This window comes from Aptenodytes forsteri, unplaced genomic scaffold (genome assembly GCF_000699145.1).
Source record: "Aptenodytes forsteri isolate BGI_AS27 unplaced genomic scaffold, ASM69914v1 Scaffold51, whole genome shotgun sequence".
Classification (NCBI taxonomy): Eukaryota; Metazoa; Chordata; class Aves; order Sphenisciformes; family Spheniscidae; genus Aptenodytes; species Aptenodytes forsteri.
In genome coordinates, this window is record NW_008795495.1 from 544,335 (window position 1) to 552,572 (window position 8,238).

Here is an 8,238-nt window from a genome sequence, read left to right on the forward strand (position 1 = left end):
ATTTTATTTCAATTATTAAACTGTTTTTATCTCAACCCACGAGTTTTTCTCACGTGTGCTCTTCCAATTCTCTCCCCCATCCCACCGGGTGGGGGGGAGTGAGCGAGCGGCTGCGTGGTGCTTAGTTGCCGACTGAAATTAAACCACGACAACTTGTGAGATCCCTGACTTAATACTCATATTTGCTTGGGGCCTCACGATACAGCAGCAAATTAAAGGATGGTAACATTAATGTTAATATTAGCTAACATTTGAAGTAACACTGCTGTGCTTTCCCTGTTTCCTACCACAGAATACATGATCCTTTGTATCACCTTTAAAATCTCTAATTTAATCACACATTACTGTGTTCTCTTCAGAAAAGTAGACTCTACTTAATGATTCAAGCCACAGTGGAAAAATCTGAAACCATACTTTTGAAATGAATCTGGGTATTTTCACTTCCAACTATTTGGTTGTATATGTGAAAGTACAGCTCTGAGTACAACCCTGTGTACTTTTGTTTTGCAAAATACTAAGCACATTTTTGGCATTTGGATAACAATAAAAACAACCATAATGACAAATTGTGACAGTCTGTGCCAGCTGCCTAGATGTACGGTGGGTGTAAATTATAACCATGATTCAAGGGCACAATGTTGATTTATATGAGCTATTTAAGTGCTTATGTCATATTACATCTGCAGTCAGGCAAATTTCATGCTACAGTGGAAAGATCCAGAGCAAAAGTTCTAAAATCCACTTGCCTCAGATGAGGTTGCATTGGTAAGATGACCAGATCCCATGTTATGCTGCTATTTGTGTTCTGACTGTGCAGAGCTTAGATTTCTTTAGCATTTTATTATAGCAATGGAGAACTATATGAGTAAGTTTATAGCCTGACCCATTCCTTTGAGTCCAGTTCATGAAGAAGCACAGAGAATAACTGCTGTTTGACTCTACAACCTATCCTACAAGCCACTCACTCCTAAGCATGATTGCCAGAGCTAGTACGTGATATTGGGATTTCTGGAAGAGCAAGAAAAGTAGAACCAGAAGAAAAAAAAAAACATGTTCCTACTTCTTTCTCTTGCCTTTTTTTTTTTTTTAAGATATTCCTCACTTTTTGCAAGAATAAATTGGGAAAAGTATTCATTTGATGGCTACTAAAGTACATGTAAGAGCTTAAAACTGAAGATGTAAAATTATTTCTAGGACTAAATGTGAAACACAGGAAAACATGGACCTGTAGCACTAATCTTGGGCAAGGCAGCTTAAGTTTTTTGTATTATTTCAAGTTGTTTCTCACTGGTGATAAAATTTAAAATCTGCCGTAAATCATATATATATATATGTATATATATTTAATGATGAAACTAGTTTTACTTACCTCAGTTTAAAAAAGTGAATGGAAAGATTTTATGTTTTCATATCTTTCAATTTTTACACTTGTGTGAAGGAATGTGAAATAAATTTTCATGGAAAAATAATCTTGATACAATTTACACCAGAACAAATCCAACTAATAGCAAAGGAACATCCTGCAGTAAAATGTCACATTTTGTATCCAAGGTCACGTCATAAATTTTAGACAAAATTATTTCAGTGGGTTCCTTTTATTTTCTGCAGCTGGAAACCTGAATAGTATGATTTAGGCTGGCCTTGTTTCACTATTGTTCCAAGATACCTTGTTAATTTTCCTCTTTTGCATTTGTGTTTGCACCCTCTGTCATGTACTTTTTCCCTACATAGTGCTATATCCAGGTGTATCTTATTCAGTTTACCATCTGTTGAACATTTGGATTCAGCTGTAAATGTTGGCATTTGTGCCCTATTGGGACTTCTTGCCAAGCAACCACACCTTTTTCTTTATTGTGTTCCAAAGGTTAGATTCTTGTGCATGGTCTAACTTTGGAGAGAATGTATGTTATTTACTTGATTTCTGGAAACACCATTGATGTAAACAAATATCTTATGATATTGAAGAATTATTAAAGCTTGCCAAGCAGATAAGTACATGTCAAAACTAATGCCAGTGTAAAGATTATTTCCTGTCTAGCTTCACATAAATCAGAATTGCAGAAGCTTCAGAGGAACAATATTAATAAAAGTCTCCATTAAAAAAAAAAAAAGAAATCACTGTGAGGTGCAGCTGGTTTTAAAGACTTGTTTACATAGAGAGAATGGTGACTTTCATTTTCTGTCCTAGTAATCTACCTCACCTGTTTTTTTCTTGTCTACAGTGTTTTTGTCTGTTGGGAGCAAATAATGGTCTTAATAAATATTATATAACATTAGAAAGAAAGAAACTTAACTTTTGCAGTAAGCTAAAATGTTGTCTTTAAACTAATTCAATTCACTAATTGTTCATGTTTCCTGTTAAACTTTACTTAACCAATAGGAGATTAGTAAAAAGTTTAATGGGGCCCACCAATATAACTAATATATATACATATGTGTATTCTTTGTTTAGTTTCTTTCAGAAGCAACTTAGTCTCTGCTTGTTTGTGTGTGTATGTGTCCATATAGTTAATAGATTCTGAAATTTTGCACAGAAGTAACTTAAATCATTTCAGTTGATATCGTTATGCTGTATGGTTGTAATTTTTAATCTTTGTGTATAACATCTGAATTTGACAGAGATGTAGAAGTCTCAAAAAATTCTTTGTTTAGTTTCTTTCAGAAGCAACTTAGTCTCTGCTTGTTTGTGTGTGTATGTGTCCATATAGTTAATAGATTCTGAAATTTTGCACAGAAGTAACTTAAATCATTTCAGTTGATATCGTTATGCTGTATGGTTGTAATTTTTAATCTTTGTGTATAACATCTGAATTTGACAGAGATGTAGAAGTCTCAAAAATTATTACATTTCTACAAATTTCATAAAAAAAAATTTTGGCTAGATGAGAGTCCCATTCAATATCCCAGCTATGCACTATATGATTACATCTAGTTAAATAGGAAAATAGGAATTTTAGCCAGGTTTCCCGCAAAGCAAGGCTGATGTAATTACTTATTCTCTGTGAATGCAAGTATCTCATTCTTAACCATAGGTTTTGGATCCATTGACTGATTTCAATCTAATGTGGCAGAACAATTGATGTCTCTGAGATATTTATGTTTCTATAAGTTTTATAGCGGGTGGCTAAATAAAGGAGAAGAACCCCTAATAACTTGTGTTTTTGCTGGTTTCACAGCTGAACACAGCAGCCTGCATGCCTCTGACAGAATACATTGCAGATAGAGATTGTGAGTATATGCAGGGTTAACAGAAAATGATAATGTAATTCAGTTAAGAAGTCAATCAGCCAAGAGACACAAATGCATAGTAAACTAGCCTTCAGTAGATCCAGATCAAAAAGTGACTTAATATATAAAATAAAACATTTTTAAAACATTCACTACACATTTAATAAAGGGATTGTTATTTTCTCATGGAGTAATCAACATGTTAAGGCTACTGCAGATATTATTGTTCCTTTCCAATTTCCTTTTTAAAAATACAAAACTTTTTTCTAAAATGTTTGGGACTCGGCGCTCTCAGACAAAACGCTTTCCCCATTATTTATCTCAGTGCCTATGATCAGCTGGAATGCCACGTGTGTGAAATTCTGGGCACTTGGCAGGGTAAAAAATTTCTGTGCCTATGGGTTTAAAACATCTCAAGTTGGAAGGTACCCACGAGGATCATCGAGTACAACTCCCTGCTCCTCGCAGGACTACCTAAAACTAACTCATATGACTAAGAGCGTCGTCCCAACACTCCTTGAACTCTGACAGGCTTAGTGCCATGACCACTTCCCTGGGGAGGCTGTTCCAGTGACCGACCACCCTCTTGGTGAAGAATCTTTTCCTAATGTCCAAGCTGAACTTCCCTTGACACACCTTCATACCATTTCCTTGTGTCCTGTTGCTGCTCACCAGAGAGAGGAAATCAGCACCTCCTCCTCCTCCTCTGCTGCCCCCTTGATGAAGGTGTAGACTGCGATGAGGTCACCCCTCAGCCTCTTCTCCAAGCCGAACAAACCAAGTGCCCAAGCCAACCTACCCTTTTTGTAGTCAAAAGTGTTGTATATGATGACCTTTCAAGTATACTGGAAAAAGAATCAGTTCAAATTGGATTTTATACAACAAGAAGAGAATTTTTTGGGAGAGATGTTGGGAACACAAGTTATTATGATTCCACTGGTTTTATTTCAGAAACTGTGCATGACATCCGAATTACATTTTAGTATTCTTTATTTATCTTTCAAGGAATTAATCTTTTCTAGCTCTTTTTATTTAGGGACAAAGTATGGGTAGTAGGGGAAAATTGGAGCTTTGGGGACATAGATTTGATTCCCAGTTCTGTCATCCTATGTAGTCTTAGGTAAATCATCCAATTCACTATGCCTATAAGTATGTCTTCCCAGCAGTGCAGATTAAACAGGCTGTCTATATATGAGCTAACCAAGAATAGGAGGCAATGAACGAAGAATAAAACACTTTGGGTGGAGCTGCAAAATTTCCAGATCCAAATTGGTGCTACAAAATGGGGAATTACTTGCTTTGTCTATAAACCACTATACAGTCTTGAAGCCAACAGTCTAGACGAACAGGACCAAAAAGAGAGTTAACAAATAAACAATGTGGAATATCGGGGGCCCATATTTTATCTAGCAAGTCAGGCAGGTTTGAAAGCCTGCTGAGAGGGGTGAGAACTGGTAATCTGGCCTCAGAAATTTTGAAAAGCCCTTAGAGTCCACAGAAGGGACTGCAGACCGATTGCTTGAATTGAATCCTGGAACAAAGAGCTGCCTTGAAAGAATATGTTGCCCAAGGAGGTTGTGAAGCCTCCATTCTTTGAGATATTCAAAAACTGTCTGGACATGGTCCTGGACAACTGGCTCTAGGTAGCCCTGCCTGAGCGGGGAATTTGGACCAGATGACCTCCAGAGGTCCAGTCCAACCTCAACCATTCTATGATTCTATGATTCTGTGAACATAGGCCCAGGACTTATCCGAGCTTCTCCCCACCCCAGCTCTACATTTTGCCTGATTAGTCACTCTGAATTATCTCTTAAATTTTAAATATTCAGGTTCATGCTCTAATATATGCATGATCTTTATATGATGAAAAGCCTTAATATACTGTATTACAAGATGTATAATTGTGGAGACAATTCAATAAGGTTTATTTTTTTTTTTTAACCATTAGAAGCATGTTTAAATGTTTGAATATTGCTGCATGCCTTAGACAGATTTCTGCTATGTTGACTGATTTTTTTTTTTCCTGAGCCAACCTAATGAATTTAAGGTCAGTAGTTAAAAATTATATCTGTCAATATTCTTTACGTCATATATAGTCTATATTTAACTAGATAACAAGTTCTTAATTCAAAATTATTTCCTTCAGGTCTTTAAAACTTTTTTACAGTCATTTTTAGTTTTATATGACCGTGATCAATTTTTAAATTTTATCTCTTGGCTAGTTATTCTGTTTATTCCATTTGGTCTCCTATCTCTTGATCATTTTCTGTGTTAAAACTGTACATTACTTCTTGTTACATAAATGGCTTCCCTACTAAACTCTTTTGTGGGAAAAAAGATAAAGAGCCATTTATAAAAATCAGTCCTCTGTTCTAAGGTTTCTTAAAGTGGTATTCCAATATTTTTATCATCATTTTTCTATAACTTTGTCCCCAAAGACTTCAGTGATTTAATTATATTTAGCAGTTTAAACAACAACAAAAAGCTTAGCTTTCTTTGATTTGCTAAATTTAAATTGTTATTTACTAAATAATGTATTTCTGATATATATATTTAGAAACTGAATGTGTTTGAATATGAAATAATAGTATATCTTTCCCAGTATTTTTCAATTCATGGCCAGTTTCATTTGACTTCTGTCAACTTCTTTGATACTAAGTACAATAGCATTAGTACCATCCAAGAATATCTGAAATAGTGACCACCAATATGGCAATATAAAAAAGTGAGTATGAGAGAAACTAGGTCATCAATGCTGATATCACTGAAGTATCTACACCTTACATAATAACATTTATTGGTCAACTGACTGGAGAACCTAACTTTAATGTCAGGTTCAGGAATGTTCCTTTTATTCTGACTAATGGAATCACGAATCCTAATTTCTATTTTTCATTACTAATTCAATTCTGATCAAAGCCACTTACAGTGAATAAATCTAAGCTAATCTAGCAACATTTGGAGTGCACTGGAAACACAGCTAGGTTTCTGGTCAAATAGCAATCTTCTGTTGCAATATTCTACGTAAAAACTTCTCCAGAATATACTTTTTTTTAAAAAGACATTTCAAACAATGACTAGAATTTACCCAAATGTACACACACAAACAGAATGCTTTGAAATTCTTAACATTTATACTGTGTTTCACACTGCAGGATGCTTTTCTTTAGAAATTCCAAAAATAGATAGATAGATAAATAAATAAATAAAAGAATTATCATCTTGCTTTTATGCATACTCTAGTTAACAATACTGACCTGGACCTGTGCTATATTCAGGGTCAAATTCACTTGCAATTCCCATTTTTTCGTATACAAATGAATGTGTACTTCTCTTTTGACACCTTGCAAAAATGATCTTTCAAATGACAGTAAGTATCCTATTGTAAGTGATTCTTTTACAGTTTCCTGCCAAATCTCCTGTAAGTAGCAAGCTCTACTAAATGGAAAGTACCTGCAAGGACAATGCAGTCCAAGAATTCATATGTAAAAGATATTTTCCTTACATTAATGAAGCTTAATCATATTTTATTTTGCTAACACTTTTTGAATGCACTAGGAGTTTTCTCTGCCGATATTAAAGTCTACCAAGTAAAGAAGGTGTGAGAGGAGAGTACATTGCTTGGTGCCTGCAGTCTTACTCTCTTGAGAAAGAAGAAAACGTGAGGGCTGAAAACGTTGTAAAATGTGCCATTAAAGGGATAGAAGCCAAACCATGCTCAGCTAATTTCTTCATGTCTCAAAGGCTTTCACCCAGTACTTTTCTGGGTTGGTATTGCAGTCCTGTGATTCTCTGGACATCATGAAAAACAGGATTTGTTAGTACATTTCCAAAACTGACATTTTTTTTCAGTAATCTGAATGCCACATTACAAAACTGTCTGAAGAGACAACTTTCTTCATACTGCAAAGTTAAAGCAGATGCATAGGTAAAATGAGTATCGGAGGACTTTCTGCATGTCATCTAGTGGTTCATTTCCACTAACAGGGATGTGCAGTGTGGATGTTAAGTATTTTATTAGCTAAAATTAGACCACAAGAAACACCTATTCAGAGGTGTTCACCAATATTTTCTCCAAAACCACTTTTAGATTGTGCCAGTGTCCAAAGTATTTTTGAAGATCCAAAAATGATTACTGTCTGAGCAATGCAGAAGATCTCTTTCCAGAAGTTAATTTTGTGCAGCAGAAGAAAAGAGAGTAAATATAAAATGGTGACCTACTGAGATCTATTTGGACAGAAAATACTTACCTTTTTTTAGTGCACTGCCCTGTTCCTTCTATTATGTTTAATATAGCCCTGATAAAAGAAGCAGAGTTCAGTCAGTAGTGGTTGCTTTTAACCAAGGTTCATGAAAAGAACATTTGAATTTTCTGTTCCTTTACACACAAGTGACTATCTTCAGATGGAGGTAGTAGCTTTACTTTTCACCCCTTCTTTCACTGCTTTTACTTAGTACATGTATCTGCTCTGTCATATTAACTCACTTTGCTTCTAAGTATTTCCAAACAAATATAAACACACAAGATTTTCAGTCACATGAATATATGTTTTAACACATCTGCAAAAATAATTGCTATTTTACCGTTAACAGAGAACAAGGCAGCACTGGAACAAAGGGTTAGTGTAGCCTTTCAGGTGGGGTTAGATCCTCCGTCTTCCTCTGAAGAGCTGGAAGCTTACTAGCGCTGCTCAGCAATGCCATGCGCAGCGAGGAAGGGGAATTGTTCAGTTTAGAGAATGCTTGTGGTTATCATCTTGACTATAAACTGTGTTCAGTTTTGGGCCCCTCACTACAAGAAGGACATTGAGGTGCTGGAGCGTGTGCAGAGAAGGGCAACAAGGCTGGTGAGGGGTCTGGAGAACAAGTCTTATGAGGAGCGGCTGAGGGAACTGGGGTTGTTTAGCCTGGAGAAAAGGAGGCTGAGGGGAGACCTCATCGCTCTCTACAACTCCCTGAAAGGAGGTTGTAGCGAGGTGGGTGTCGGTCTCTTCTCCCAAGTAACTAGCG

At 35.9% G+C, this 8,238-nt stretch overlaps 1 long non-coding RNA gene across 1 annotated transcript in view; it reads left to right on the forward strand.

The window, feature by feature from the left end:
• The first annotated feature begins 256 nt into the window (after positions 1 to 256).
• LOC109279526 overlaps positions 257 to 8,238 on the forward strand; it is a 15,830-nt gene continuing 7,848 nt past the window's right edge. The window contains exons 1-2 of the long non-coding RNA XR_002086219.1: positions 257 to 267; positions 2,979 to 2,984. This is a non-coding gene — a long non-coding RNA (uncharacterized LOC109279526). The remainder of the gene's footprint in view (positions 268 to 2,978; positions 2,985 to 8,238) is intronic.